General features: G+C 39.5%; 1 protein-coding gene and 1 pseudogene across 1 annotated transcript in view; both read left to right on the forward strand.

Annotated features, from left to right (window-relative positions):
- LOC135697634 (5-hydroxytryptamine receptor 2A-like) overlaps positions 1 to 16,409 on the forward strand; it is a 388,901-nt gene that overhangs the window by 71,403 nt on the left and 301,089 nt on the right. The gene's annotated exons all lie outside the window — the stretch shown is intronic.
- LOC135697688 (tubulin beta-1 chain-like) overlaps positions 5,877 to 16,409 on the forward strand; it is a 29,555-nt pseudogene continuing 19,022 nt past the window's right edge.

The following is a 16,409-nucleotide window of genomic DNA, read 5'->3' on the forward strand; positions in this document are numbered from 1 at the left end:
TTCAAAATTATCATTTTGCCCAAAATGAATTTGATTATTTTGCTTTTGAGGATCGTTTCTGATTTTGTCAATTTTGGGATGGATAATCAAGCGGTGAATATCAACAAACGTGAATTCGATGATGTATCAAGAACTCATTTCAGACATAACATTTGATAACGGCACAAAAGCATTTGTAAACAAACTTTCTAAGGCCCTTTACACGCGAACACATAACATATGTGGAACTTCATGAAAAACTGCTGACTAAAAGTTGACCCCTTTTTTGTGTTGCCTCAGTAGTATAACTGGTATAATCGCGATGTGCGGTATAAGAGGTGAGGAAAAAGGAAACTAGTGGACTCTTTCATTCTGACGGTGTTCTTATGCAACAGCAGACGTGACGTCACGTCTGTTGCTGCGTAAGAAGACGCGAGAACGAAAGAGTCCACTAGTTTCCTTTCTCCTCACCTCTTATACCGCACATCGGTATAATCGGACATCGATCTGTCATAATTAAATTTTCGTGATTCGACACTGAGCGTTCATGTGGGCCAATGTCGTAAACGTAAGCAATGGCTTCTTTCGTAAATATCTTGTAATTCAAAGCCAATCCTTGTAACCCAGCAATTGTATCAGCTATGGGGACTTTCCTTATACACAACCATCGTGGTGGCTTACTTGAGCGAGTTTTCCTTCTCAAGAAATTCGTGGAAGAGTCAGTGTTTACGTTTGTGACATTGGCCCTTATGAAAGATTAGCAGATATTTGGTTACATGCTCAGTACACGCTGAAAATTACCCAAATTTGATCAAAATCCACCCTGATCGGTCAAAACTGAAACTATAAAAAAATTGGTAAACTGTGTTAGGAGTGACAGGTTAATAATTGAAAAACGTCGGTCGGATCTATGTCAATGTTGTACATTTGTCAACATGTCACTCCCAACATAGTTTAACCATTTTTGAGTAGGTTCCGTTGTGACCGATCTGGGAGCATTCCACCTAAATTTGAGTAAGCATTGACGTTGAGGGCGGCTCTGTAACTCTTTACTCCTATGATAAAATCCCATCTGTCAATCTGTGCTTGAAATTTAGTGGATTTTGTCTTACCTCTTCACTCCACCATGGTACCAGCGCCACTGTTTCTTCATGCAAAGATTAGGATTGAATTTTTCACTGGAGTGAAAGGTTAAGGAAATGTCTAATATGTTTCTCGCACAGACTGACGTTCGCATTTGACCATAAAAGTAAAGATTTACAGAGTGACCGAAAAGGCGACTTGTCAAGGTAATACGGCCGTTCTTGTTTAGACTAGCTTTAGGGCACAGGGGCTTATCAACGGATTTATTAACGCGTGTTTTCAAGTCGTTCAGAAGTCAATCAAGCACGTTGTAAACCAGTAATATAGTAGATAACAAGTCAGTAGATCTTTATGTAGGGATTTGAGCAGAAACATTCAATTGTACACAATTGAGAAACATAGCGAGGGTTGAAACCTTGGATGTATCGATAGGCGCTCGATTTCATTTGTCCTTCTGGCTAAATTCTTGCGAATGGAAAGATGCAAAGTCAGCTCAAAACACAATATCAACGATTTATGTCTGTTTTACAAATTAATTCCAAGAAGAAGAAGTTCCACCACAGCTATTTAATAAAAAAAAAATGTGGATACATTTGTTATCTAAGTTTATCATAGAGAAAGAAAATTGAAAAAAATAACCCACAAAAATTTAAAGAAACAACTTTTTATGCAAACGTTAATTTATGTTATGCTGTGTGAAGCAAGATGATGCATTTGTTAAAGCTAGTTTTATAATTACAAATAAAGAACGTAAATGACTAAGGCAATACAAAGAATTCAATAGTGATAAATAAGATGCCATAGAACCATGAACCTTGTTAGAATTATTTTAATAATATTGACTACCCCCTTGATCTCCTTTCTCATTTTACAACTGGTATAATCAGTTTGACAGATCGATGTCCTACTAAATATACCACTTGAAATCACTGAAATGGGGTCGATTTTTGATGATCGAGTTCCATATATGTTATGTAATGCGAACCAAAGTACACCCACACAAAGCAATGCCACTTTCGGAAAGGTGATAGTTGCCCCTATCCGATGATGTTATTGGTTTGCGTGGGCGTACTTTGGTTCGCGTGTAAAGGGCCTTAGAAAGTTTGTTTACAAATGCTTTTGTGCCGTTATCAAATGTTATGCCTGATTTGTTCGTTTCTCTCGTACGTCACAGCGAAGATATTCAAAATGAACGTAATTCATCTACACTGGGATGAAGCGCTTCTCCTTGCGTGTGATGGTGAATGATAAAAACAGACACTGATTGGCACATGGATTATTGGCACGGGGATTAAATGTAGACTTCGAAAATCGATGTCCGCTGCCATGTTGAAATCCAAGTTGACAGCCATTGATTTCATAAAAACTGTCGAATACCCTACAGTATGGCAATTTATCGATCCGAAATGACGTGTAGATATCGAAATCGGTGTCCGCCATCATTTTGACTCACGGGCAGCGTTGCCAGTATTCCAGATTTATCTGGATTTTCCAGATTTTTAGTCGTATTGCCAGATACACAGACATACCACGTATATTTCCAGATTTTTTAAATATGTTAAAGATTTTCCCCAGATTGTTTAAACATGTTGCTTTTAAAATATCACTGCAATTGATTTACCCTCTAAAAAAAATCCAAACTTACTCATTTAATTATTAAAGGCCATCAACGTTGGACATTATTGAAATTTTAAGGTAATTCTGAAAATTGTTCACAGTGAAGTGTGAGGCGAATTCCTAGTGAAATCAAAGGAGAACTTCAAGCTAATTCTGAGTAGTGTTCCATCCATCTTTTTGGACTTCGTGGTCGTTCAGGCGTATTGTGAGTGCCACGAAGTGAGGGTTCGATTCGCGCTCCAGCCGGTGCAAATTTTCACAACCTGAAAATTTCCCTACTGGTCCACTGAGTGTGGTGTGGTGACATTTTAATGGAATTATGTGCAATTTTTGGGAGACTTTCATGGCCATTTTGGCAAAGTACTTGAGTACTTAGGGTATACTGAAGATGAATTTAAAATAATTCTGACCTTACCTACAAAGCTGTTTAAAGGGAATTATGAGAAGAGTGTGTCGGTCATTCTGAAGAGTGCACCAAGGAAATTATTAAGAATATTTTAAGAATTTCATAGGAAAAATTGGACACAAAATTATGCCAATTCTCGGAACTAATTAGCAGTTTGAGGGAATTGTGGAATTGGAGAGTAATTTATAATAGATTACAAGAAGTAATGCTATGAACTCTTAGAATGTTACTGGTTAAGTTTGGATATTATCAAGATTATTTTAGGGGAATCCAGAAAATAAGTATGGTGAAATTCTAGGATCATTCAAATGGAACTCAAAAAAAGGGAGAAAATATGCTGCGAAGAGTTCCCAGTAAATTCAGACCAACAAAAATGTTCATGATCTGGGACCCAGGAAAAATAGAAATTCCGGAATTTATAATCATTTCAAGATCCTGACGCTATAAGACTTTCATTTTAGTAATATTATAACATTATTCTTTGGTCTAAAATTATTCGTAATGGTCATGCGAATAGCGGAGTTACCCGTAGTTTAGGTAAACTTTTTGTGAGTACCACGATGTTAGGCTTTGATTCCCACTTCAGCCAGGTAAATTTTGCTTCAACATAAAATTGCTTACAGGTATATAGGGAGTTGTGTGTTGTATTGTGTCAATAATTAAATTGTAAATATGATCAACCTCAGAGTAATATTAGAATTGTTTAGAACTAATACAATCTATATATTCTGGTACTGCATCAAATAGTAAGGACTACATTGACTATTAGTTAAAAAAATCTATCCCATAAAATTTGCTGAATTCTTTGCTTTTCATTAATTTTTTTTAAATTACAGTTTAAAAAACAATTCTAAAAATATTTTCTGCAGCATGTTGCCCAAATATAATTCAATTTTTGAACTGTTGCGTAATGGATATTTAAACTTTTTTGAGCACACTGTGTCAATACTTTTCAACATTTTTATGATTTAACAATGCTAACAAGTTATTTGCTTTATATAATTTATGTGTAATATATTTGTAATATGTAATTTATAATCATTCTAGTACTTTAAATAAATTTTCAGATGATCATGCTGACCGATTTTTACGGGAGATTGGCACATCACTTTGATTTCAATAGATTTATGTTAAAAACAGGATTTTGTGGAGCATTCCAGATTTACCAGATTTTATATTTTGACTGATGTAGATTTTTCTGAAAATGATCTGGCAACGCTGCTCACGCGGACCTAAATCAAGCATTTCGTCGTTGCTCACATCAATGTGATGAATATAGGGGTAAGGATGATTGCAACAGACTCTCGAACCAACTTGTCAGCTAGTTTCTTCTCTACCAATGTGACGGAGGCACCCTCGTCTAGAAACGCTAGCACCGTGATCGATTTTTCACCACAGTGGAGCTGTACCGGAACCATACGGAACATGACCGTGCAGTTGGACGAATATGTGCGCTCATTCCAACAGCGTTTCTCACTGGATGCATCAGCGGATTGTGAAACTCCCTGCAATCGCCAACGTTACAGCGGATTTTAAACTTGCACTGCCCTCCATGATCATTGAGGCACACGTTGCATAGTTTGTCGCGAACTACTACCTTCATCCGGTCCGCATACCGAAGCTTCCTGAAATCCACGCAGTGCCAAAGACGGTGTTCCGTACTGTTACATTGATTGTGTGGCTTCAATCTTTTCCGGTCATTCGAACTGGGACCTGGACTATTGGCTTCGTTGTGGCAGTACAGCGCACATTTCTCCTTCGGCGTCTTCTTCCAGGACGATATCGACATTGGCCTCGCAAGCGTCCGACACGATGTCCATCAGGAAATCCGTTAGCGTTCGTAGCGTTGGTTCCTTCTTGCCTCTCCAGTAGTGAAACCATTCACGCTTTTCCCGATCGGGTAGTTTGGCAACCAGAGATTTTATCAGAAGCGGCCTCCAGAGGTCCGCAGAGTTGCTCCACAGTGTTTCAAAATGGGACAAAGCTCCGCAGGTTATCCGCTTTTGGAGGTTCCAGCTGGTTAACTTTGTCTCGATGACCTTCGGAATAGATTCTGGAAGAAGCAGCAGCTGACCAGATACCAGCTCGAGGGCGTCACCTTCAAGGGCTTCCTGCAATCGCATTAGGTTCTCGTGGTTCATGTAATCACATGCATCGTTGGATGCTTTGTAGGCCGGGTGAAACAATGGCCATTGCGCTGGATTGCCCGAGAATTTAGGAAGTTTGTACGTTAATCCCTTTCTCTCAGCCAGCTGGGCTTTTGTCGGTCCGATCCTCTTAAACTTTTGCGGCTTCACGATTTCCTCTTCCAGGGATGCTTCGGATAGGCTTGTAACATCGGATTCGTCGTCGTCTTGATCGTCCTCATCGTCAGTTTCTTCGTCGGTGTATTCGTCGACATCGAGTAGCTTCTTCACGTTCTCCTTACTCAGCTTCAACTGGTTTTTGTTGTATTTCCGCTAGGTCCCGCTCGCATCTCGTTTCGGACTACTTTATTTACTACGGGCTTTTTGACGGCCGAAAGCGCTGCTAACTCCTGATCAAGATCCGCCATTTGTTCCTCGAACGGTGTCTGGTGCAGACTTGAAGGTGGACGGAACGGATACCGCAGAAGCGCTCGCAGTTTCTTGCAGACCGAACGTGGGAAAGATGGAGCAAGGAGTACCTTCCGACGATCAACCGACGGTCGACATGGTTCGACGATCAACCACCGTTGAAGGAAGGTGACCTAGTGTTCGTAGTCGACGGGACGAATCGGAAGACATGGAGACGAGGTATCGTTGAGACGGTGATGAAGGGCTCGGATGGACGAGTTCGACAGGCGGACGTGAGGACCGCTAATGCAAAGGTGCAGAGACGGAGCGTGGTGAGCCTAGCGGCGCTGGAGGTAAGGTAAATCCGAGAATGCCGATTGTTACGGGCCGGGGTGTTGAGACGCCGCTTGGACACCCCTAGTTAACGAGCATAGCTGCAGCATGACAGTTCGCACGCTGGAGTCAGGGATGCCAGATGATTTTTTCAAAAGTCTGTATGAGTGTGAAAAAATATGTCTGTATTTGTCTGTATTCTAGTAAAATCACCGCATTGCAGATTTCGTATTTGCCACATGTATTTTGGCTATAAAATTGCTCGCCACACACTACACTAAACAAATAAGCACTTTTAAAACTAAAAAAGTGCATTTTTGCGTTTTTTAAATTTTTATTCTTAGTGCAAAAAATACGAAAAACTTAAGAAGCATTTTAGTGTTTAAAATCACGAGATTAAAAAATAAATAAAAATTCCGTTCAAGGTCCATGTACCAAACCATCGGAATCAAGTGACAACGTAAAAATGAAACATAGGCATGTGGGTAAGGCTAGAAGAAGGGAAAATCTATTATTTCAAATAAAAATAAATGAGAAATGATCAAAACTTGCCGAACCGATTTTATTATTTAGTCTTATCATAGGGGAATTTACGTATTCTCGTCAATCTAAGCAGCGTCTGCACTTCTACTAGCATTTTCTCAGCGTCACGCACATATATGATGTGTCTGTTTGTTTACATTCATCTGCTGCTTGCTTCTCTATCCATTCCAATCGACAGAATTTTTCAAAACGTTTTGAAAGCGTTTTTACAACGCTCCAAACTTCTCAGGTGAGTGTGACTATTGTCGGCAGTTTCTTTTTCTTCGGCAACCTTCCCATTAGAACTGCGTGTTAACCAGCTGTTCTATTATCGGCAACTCGAAATCAACCTCATTTTGTAGTGCGTATGTTTTATTTGAAGAAAAATGTAGCATTACTGGATTGCTCGATCGTTCAAATATAATCAGATTGAAGCTGAAAGGCTAAACAATCGTTTGGACACATTCAGGGAAGTGCGTTGATGGGAAAACATAGTGAAATTAACGTTTAAATTTTGGTTGCCGATAACAGTCAATGGGTGCCGAAGCCAACATTTACCCTACATTTTAGGGTTGAAAATAGTCGAAAAGCTGTTTTGATGATTTCAGTGATTTCTATTTTATTTTGATGGCTTTTCCATATTCCTTGGACGCTAGGATTCCCTGCATCATAGCTGCATCCATCCTGTTACGCAGTTTAGTTTTGTTAAGGGTGATCGACGAAAACATCCAACTACCGCTGAGGAGTGTGGCAATGCCAGTAGGGTTGGCACAATTCGTCTGAGAAAAGGAAAAGCGATTTCTCCATTCACCCGTTTGGTGGCCAGTACCACTCCCCAAAATTCAACACCATCATCACCAGTGATGGAAAAGTTCGCGAAAACTCACTATGACTCGCGAACTTTTCCCTTGGTGAACTTCGTGAAATATCGCGAACTTTTCCAATACTGATCATCACAATTAGTATCCATTGGCAAATCCATGTTTCTCACCTCGTGGAATTCGTCGTCTACCATTTGCATTTCGAATTCGTTGATAACATTTGGGAACATCCGCAAAACTGGGCACATTGAGGGGTGCGTTTTATTTTTGAGATTTTTTGGGTCAATGCCCTGCCTCAAAAACCTGGCAATGGTTTAAGAGAATCATATCATCCATAATGATATTTTTCCCGATTTGATTTACAACCGTTATGTAGAAGTTCATCGTCATTGTTCTGAAGTGATGAACATCCTCAAGCTTGATGCTATTGGATGACAAAGCATCATCCAAATGTTTTTGTACGCCAGTACCCATATAAACCTTTTCCACAGTAGTTTCTGGGTTGCAAAATTAACGAACCCAGGTCTTCAAGCTTCGCAATGTAGTCTGGTCTCATGAAATTATCGAGGATTTCCTTGAGCAAACGAACTAGCTCAGAATTGAGTCGGAATATTTGAGGCGCTTCCGATAGGAACAAGCGGTTTAGTTTGTTAACTTTTGGTAGAAAAAATTCCAAAAACCTCAAGCAAAGCTCCGTCATGGGGTTCTCCAAGATACCGCTGATTTCTTTCATCTTCTTGGCATCAAGTCCACATTCGAATTAGAGTAATTTAAGTATACTCTAAGAGCTGGAAGTCTTTCTAACATCCGTTTCACCACCTGCTCTGATGACAACCAGTGTGTGGTTTCTAGTCCATAATTGCTTGAAGCTGGAACGAATTGGTAAAAATCTGTACAAAATCTGTATTAAGTTTCAAATATCTGTATAATGTCTGTAGTCTGTATAAGATCTGTACGATACTTCAAATATCTGTATAAATACAGACATATCTGTATATCTGGCACCGCTGGCTGGAGTGGTAATAGTAGAAAGTACAAAACAATACAGATGATAGTGGAGATAGTACATAAGGAAAACAAAACAAAACAGATAGAAAAAGATAAGTTCGCCATTGAAATAAAAGTCGGTTGTTTACTGTTGAATTAAGTGTGTAAGAGTAAGCTGTTTTGTTCTGTCGATTTCTGTGATGTTCTGTTCAATGAAATTTTACTCAAAACAGTTTGTTTACTAAAATACAAATATCTCTGACTGTAATAAAGCTATATAAATTATTTGAACGCCGAATTAATGGTAAGAAAATTTGTTTTCGATTAGTGGTATTGTTGGCAGAACCACTACAAAAAAAATACCTTGCTTAAAAACATAAGCATTATTTTCTTGATGTGCAAAAAAATTAAATAAAAAAAATATTAATTTACTACAATATCACTAATCTTACTAAAAATTCTATGCCAAATTGATCGAAAGCAAATTTACTCATCTTTAATTTGGCGTTAAAATAATTCAGCTTTCCATGCTCGGTAGTGGCGGCCTGTTTGTATGAATAAATGTTTCCTTCACTGTGCTTTTTGACTAACTGGAGGGCGCATGTTGTTTCATTTTCTTCTATTCCTGAGAGAGAGAAAGGGAGTGGTCAAAATCCGAACATCCAGATAGTGTTAAATAGCACAGTGAAGGATACATTTATTCATACAAACAGGCCGCCATTCCCGAGCATGGAAAGCTGGATTGACATAACTGAATTACAGCCGGAGATATTTGTATTTTAGAAAATAAAGTTTTTTTTTAAGTGAAATATCGTTTTTAGCTATATCTAGAAAACTACCCAACTGAGATTTTTTCTGATTGCAGTTTTGGATTAAAGGTCAAGCATTGAAGTTATTTTTTTTTTTTACTTTTATTTGTTAACTAGTGCAATGATAAAAAGTTCTCACGTGAACAAAATCCATACGGGGTTGCTTTGACGTAGTAAACGATAGTCTTCCCTAATAAAAAATGTATGGTTAATTTGCTTAACGACGTGTTCTGGGTATCATCCAAACCATTTGTGGAATAGTTCAATGATTTGGGTTATCGTTCGTTTATGGTTATTTTTTATTAGGGTTTAGATCCTGGAAAAACGAGTTTCTTGAGATGTTGAATGTTTCGTCCGGCAGCGTCACATCAAATTCCTAGAATCTGGAAATATGCACAACCACTGTCGGGATCAATGGGACAATATTATTCATAGCCGGAAACCTGCTCTACTTCCGCAAAACTTTTAAGCCTCTTCCTTTGACGAAGAAGGATACCCGGTACCACTGTTTTCGTCGATATATATCCACTAAGCACAATAAAACGACAACCGAAACGATGAATAAAAATAACAAGTAGTCCTTGTCAAATTAACGGTGAGCGGTTCAAATTTGAATATTTATCAAAAGGATTACATTCGTGGCTGCATTTTTTTACCATTTCATCCTTTCATCAAACGAATCATAATCTTCATACACACTTATAATCCGAAACATAGTAGAAGTTGATGAATAACATCATTACCCGTGTGGTACACAAAAGCTGGGTTGCAAGCTTTGTAGTAAAGAAAAAAAAATACTCCCATCATCAACAGTGTTTATAAGTCGAGTCGAACAGGAGCCAACATTCAAGTGTCGGTTTATGACCGACATGGAAAGGAACAAAGAGGTACCTTAACGAGGAAACATATAACCACAACCACGCATGAAGTTGTTGAATCTCCAATCGACCAGGGTTGATTCCGCTCACTGCGCTATTAAAAATCGTTTTCGGAATTATGAAATCATTAGATGTTGTAATTTTATTTTTTACTTGAAAGTAGGTTGTGAAGTTTGGGTTTGTCACAATCAGTGATTTAAAGATTTGTGAGCGTTCACTCAGAGTGAGCGCTCACGAATAATAAAATCGCTTATTGTGGCTCTCTGAAAGTGAAATTGATATACTTTACCACACCCAACCGGGGGATGTAAGATTTGCTTACAATAATGAGGGATTCATCATTGTAGGATGTCAGTGGAGACCGCATGAACGGAGCATGAGATATACCGAGCTTCGGTCCAATGCAAGAAAATTGGAAACCGGAAAATGTATAAGTGAGAGACCTCTAACTTTTTTCATCAACAGCATTCCGCGATATAAAGAGCTTTTGTAGGTTTTGTTATTAACTACAAGTTTTGGTCATAACTCAAATTTGTATCTCTTATGCATCACGAACTAGAACGGGCAGAACTTGTTACTGTTTTTCAGTGAATGTAAAATACATTCACTGAAAAACAGTAGTGGCTTCTGTTCGCTCTGGTTCGTCATGAATAAGAGATACGGATTTGAGTTGTTTACAAAAGTTGTAGCCAATAACAAAGCCTACAAAAACTCAATACATCATTTTGTGGAATTTCGTTGATGAAAAAAGTTAGGGACAAATTAATGTAAATGAATGCACGAAATGAATGCAAATGATTTTCCATGCCTGCGCATACCTTAAAGCTCTACGAGAGAGAACTTCTCATCATTGGCCAGTCCCGTCACTTGCCGCTAGACGTCTCCCCAATCTGTCAGTGGAATGTACTTCCCAACATGCAAACTCAACAAGAGGACGGGTAACGAAAACTAACACGAACGCGGAGTGATGTCAAACACATTCAGATAATTAAAGCTAGGAAGATTTTGAACCGGAAACCAACATTAATTCATACCATGAACGACGATATATTGAGTGCCTCTTAAGCTGGGCTTAGACAGGGCAGGGCAATTGATCAAGTCAGTTAAATTCAACTGACTTGAACGCGAATTGAACGTGTAAACCATGCCATTCAACTGACTTGATCAACTCACTTGAATTGAAAAAATATTGAACCAGACTCAACTTTTCAAGCCAATTGAATTTAACTGAGTTCATCAAATGACTTGCCTAGTGCATGGTCAACTTGTATGATTTGCTGCGAAGGATGATAGGAAATGCAACTAACATTCAATGTAATAAATTTGGTTTGCGTGTACCTCTTCTTACATTCTTACATGAATAAAAAATCACCTAATGATTTGATAATTCTGGAAATCATTTTTTATAGCAAAGTGAGCGGAATCAACCCTGCACCCGACACCTATTTTCAGCACCGGGGAGCAGCTTTCGCTATATGCACATGAATGCTGCTCGAAGGCACTGAAAATAATGACGAAAAAGTAGCGATGAGGTGTTTTCACAGGATTAAAAAGTTTCACTCGGTGCACACGGTGAGCATTTTCGGACTAAGCGTCGGTGAGCGCCGAGAGCTGAGGTGGAAAAAGTCGTGAAAGTTCGGATAATATCTAGCTGCTGCACCTTGTTAGTGGGAGCCGGTAAATCTGGCAGCTTTTTCACTTAGCTTGTTGTAAAATGTACTCTTGATGGAGTAATCCAGGCTGGGAATTATGATGATAATCTCTCCGTGAACCTTTCTCCTTCCGAGGATGGGTTGACTCCGAGATTTGCATAATAAATCCGGTGGTTTTGATATTTTAATACCGGAATCCCGTCGTGACGGTGAGCCAAACCCCATAACACGGTTCAATAATTGTTGTGAGTGAAAACCGTCTTCCTAGATCTTCAACTTTGCACTTTGCGTCACAACGAGTAACTTTTACTCTGTCTCAGTAGGGGAGGAAACTTTTACGATTGTTTTTCCGAACAAACCCCCGAAACACATCGTATACTTATCTAGATTTCACATGTGAAGGTGGGACGCAAATCCCCAAGAGGATGTCACACACGCACAATCCGATTCTAGTTTGAGATTACGTGCTTGGGTGGCGATTCTGGATACCGGTGACCGTTTGCAACTAGATTAGGGTTGACCTTGCCAGCGTAAAATCACTGCCCGATGATGTTTGTGTGCTCATAAAAATAAGGGAGCCAGGCTTACTTCGGATTAGGTGTCCATATCGGTGCGGTCTCGGTGGACTTGCACATCTCGGGGCTGATGACGGCGATGATGATAGGAAAATCGCTTGTTGATTCTGAGCACGGAGGAACAATGACGATGGCTGCGATGACGACGACAGACAGTGTTCAGACGCTAGGGAGAAAGATGAACCTATTGTCATCCCTTGTCTGTCGGCTCATATGGTGTCGTAGAGCTTGATGAAGGTTTTGTCAAATATGTTCTGAAACTGGCTTTCAATTTTGGGATGTCGATATACCTCTAAAGGACGCGAGATGGTTGGTACATCTCGTAAAGATGACTTTTTGAGTTTACTGAAAATGAATCCTGGTTGGACTGTTGTGCTGCATTTCAGAGTCGTTTCGATTCTTATCCTGAATAGCATTCCAACTGCATTATGATGATGATGATAATGATGATGATATGGAACTACCACTCACTGTAGCAAAACAACTGTCGGTAGACTGTGGACTATCCTCGCTGAGTGTACCCCATTAGGCATAAATATGTTAGGCATACGGACGTTAGGCATACGGACGTTAGGTATAATGGACGTTAGGCATAAAGTCATTAGGCATAATGGACGTTAGGCATAATATACGTTAGGCATAATGGACGTTAGGCATAAAATACCTTGCTGCTTAGCGTTGAATAAAAAATGATACAAGTTAAACAAACATAGTTTATTTAATAAGCACAGTTTAGAATCCATTATTTATCATATCATAAGTGACGTATCTACATATTTACTTAGATCCATGATTAGTAGCGATAGTGGTTAAGTAATTTTACAATGAAAACTCAGCTTAGTTTTGAACTATATCTTGAAATCAATCGCATCTAGAAATAAAAAAATCACACATTTGTTGTAATATATTCTTACACACATATTGCAAAAGTCAAAGAAGAAAAGGTTTTCCTCAAAGAACAGCTCATGAAATAAAGAATGGTGAATTCTGTGATTTTTCATTCAATAACAAAAAAACAGCCAAGGTTGAATAAAATATGATGCCAAAGAACAGCTCATGAAATCAAGAATGGTTAATTCTGTGGTTTTTCATTCAATAACAAAAAAACATACCTGCTGCTCTCAGGATTTCCTGCCATACTTTTCGATACAACGATTCTGATTTTGTTGTCATCAGAATGAAAACTAGCGGAACCGTCTGCTGATGTGAGGGAGCGATACTTCCATGAACAGTGACGAGTTGCCGAAACAAACAAGGAACTGTGGCAAACGTACCATCTGTAACCCAATACTTTGCCTGTCCAAGACGTCGTTCATGAGTTCCAAAAATTAAGGCTCTTTCATTATTGTCACCGAAGTCAGCAATCAATAAACGGTCTCCATTATCATCCTTCTGGAATTCATCCGGTAGATTATGCCTAACGTCCATTATGCCTAACGTCCTTTATGCCCAACGTCCATTATGCCTATCGTACATTATGCCTAACGTCCGTATGCCTAACGTCCGTATGCCTAACGTCCGTATGCCTAACGTCCGTATGCCTAACGACCGTATGCCTAACGTCGTGCACCCATCCTCGCTGTTTGACTTGATCAAGTTTAATATTCTATAATTGTACTGCCAAAAGGGCCGAAAACGGTTTGGGTGAATCTGTGGGCAATATCGCCCACGCGGATCCACGGGATAAACGAGAATCTCCTTCCTACAACAGGATCATACAACCGATCAAAAAACATTCCATTCAACAGGAGGATGTCCCAATGAGTGGGAAGAAGAGCCCGGGGAGTTGGCATTCTCCCTATACCCATCCATTTCGCTTCAATCGGGTGCTCTGGTGGACCGTCCCGTCCCCAGCATTTAAGGTTCTACAAAGTGTAAGTAATTTTGTGCTCTTATTTTTTTTTAAATATCATTCAACCATCATCATTAGTTTACACATACATTCATACATTATGAATACGAAAATTTAAAACATGAATTTCATGATTTTAAATCGAAAATTTCCTGGGTAAAACACATTCACTGTATTTACTAACTTGTGTTCTTCGAAGTATAGCACAATTAAACGCAATCGAATACACGAAACTCAAAACGACTGCTTCGCAAAACTCTTGGTGGACAACATTTATCACAAAGAACACCATTTCAAATTTATTGCTTTGCTAGCAATCGTGAAAGTATCATTGAAATAGCGGTGCCAGATGTATTGCCTTTAGCAATGAATTTACATTTATTAAAACAAATTGTTGCGAAGTTTAACTTATTATTATAGATGCGTGGATGTATTTAATGGTGGATAAATATCAAAAACTGAATTAATAATAATAAAAAAAAACAATTTTAGACATTCTACCGGTCCAATTAAAAAAACAGTCACAGAAGATTGAATTAAACTCTAACAGCAAAGATGGTAGCAGTGCACGTAACCTGTGATTCGCTTTCCCTCTCATGGCAGTAAGCTTCAACTTGGATCAACATTTCATACCGGTCCTGATTGAAGGATGTGCCAAATGTTTGTTAAGGACCGTATTGATTAACATCGAAATCGACACCATAGCAGCTCGACATTCGTGATCAGGATTTAATCCGAGGATAATACTGGTTGGAGCTAACCACCATCAGGAGTGTAAACACAATTTCATACAGCGAGGTCTGGCAATATGATTTTTGACGTAGGACTACGTCTTTCATATCTATATGGGGGTACACTTAGTGAAAACCGCAAAAACCGAAAATGGAACATGTAACAAAACTATGAAAGATTTTGAACATTAATAACTCAGCTGCCCCTGAGCCAATATCAATAATTGTATCACCTATCGATCAGAAATATTTCTACGCATCTATAGCATGTGGTAATGTCAAACATTGTCCAATGTGCACATAAAAAGTGATAATTGTATCACTATTAAACGTTCTTCCCAAAGCCAGTCCTCATAATCGAGTACCACTTGGTTGCACATCATTCTGCTTTAACCTGAAAAGATATGAAGCAGTGCTGCTGTCTGACATCAGCTTATTTTCGCCTCGGACGGCGTGGATAGCAATAGCAGCAGTAGGAAGGTGGTGGCTAGTCCACTCTTGCACAACCCAACAAGCAACAATTGACTGGTCGTTGCAAAGGAGGTGCCAATCGTCATCGCAAATTCTTCGAGATAACCACCATCCGTCGTCTGATCTACGAGGTGTGCTGAAGGTGTTTCTGAAAAATGAGATCCGTGATGTTGTCACCTACACTAAACACACCAAGCGTAAGCGGCCATGGATGTCATCTACGTTTTGAAGTGACAGAGACGCACTCTGTTTGGTTTCGGCGTTTAAATCATCACCAACTTTGGCAACCAAACGGCCCTTTTCAGGACCACCATGCATATTACAGTAAAGAGTAGAAGTAGAATTCATCTGCCTCTTTGTCCATATTCAGAACCAACGTCCACACAAAATGCTCATGTAATCAAACTGGAAGCAGGGGTACAAATTATTTTGATCAACCTTGATCAACTTTGAATCGCCACGGCCAGATATTTTCGATGGAAGAAGCAACAATCTCGCATCTAATTCGACGAAGACGGCAGGAAACATTGTTGAAACAAAGTAATTTACGAAAGAGAGTGTTGATGAAGAGAATCGATCAATGTAGATAGGACCAATTGATAAGTGACGCGAGATTTGTTTTCAGTCGATCATGTTTTCCGTGCTGAGCACCAATGCTACCGACGCCAGGGAAGCAGCTCCCACACCTGGACCCTACCTATCGATCCATCAATTCATGAACCGGGGACCAACGGCGCGATCAGAGATGTTATGCCTCAGAACATGCCGACTGAGATTGAACCCAGGCCTGCTGGGGTGAGAGGTATCCACGCTTACCACTACACCACCGGCGCTGCTAACTTTCCAGGTGTTGACATTGGCAAACTGCGCAAAAGGAAAGGAGCCAATGTCGCTACTTGATAGCAAACTGCTCATGATGAGAGGAGTCTTTGTAGCTTACCGGCGTCGTCATAATCGAGTGCCAGTTGGTTGTACATTATTCTGCTTTAACCTGAAAAGATATAAAAGAGCGCTGCTGTCTAGCCTCAAATCATGATCATCCTCTGCTTGATCGTCAAGCAGTTCAGTTCGGTGTTAGCTCGCTCTCTCGAGTTGTTTGAAAAGTTCGTGGCGATAGTGTTCGCGCTCTCTCTTTCGCGGTTTGTCGTGCGTGTGTGTG

The sequence above is a fragment of the Ochlerotatus camptorhynchus genome, unplaced genomic scaffold (genome assembly GCF_037179485.1).
Source record: "Ochlerotatus camptorhynchus isolate MF236.1 unplaced genomic scaffold, CSIRO-AGI_Acam_v1.1 ptg000077l, whole genome shotgun sequence".
NCBI classification, from domain to species: Eukaryota; Metazoa; Arthropoda; class Insecta; order Diptera; family Culicidae; genus Ochlerotatus; species Ochlerotatus camptorhynchus.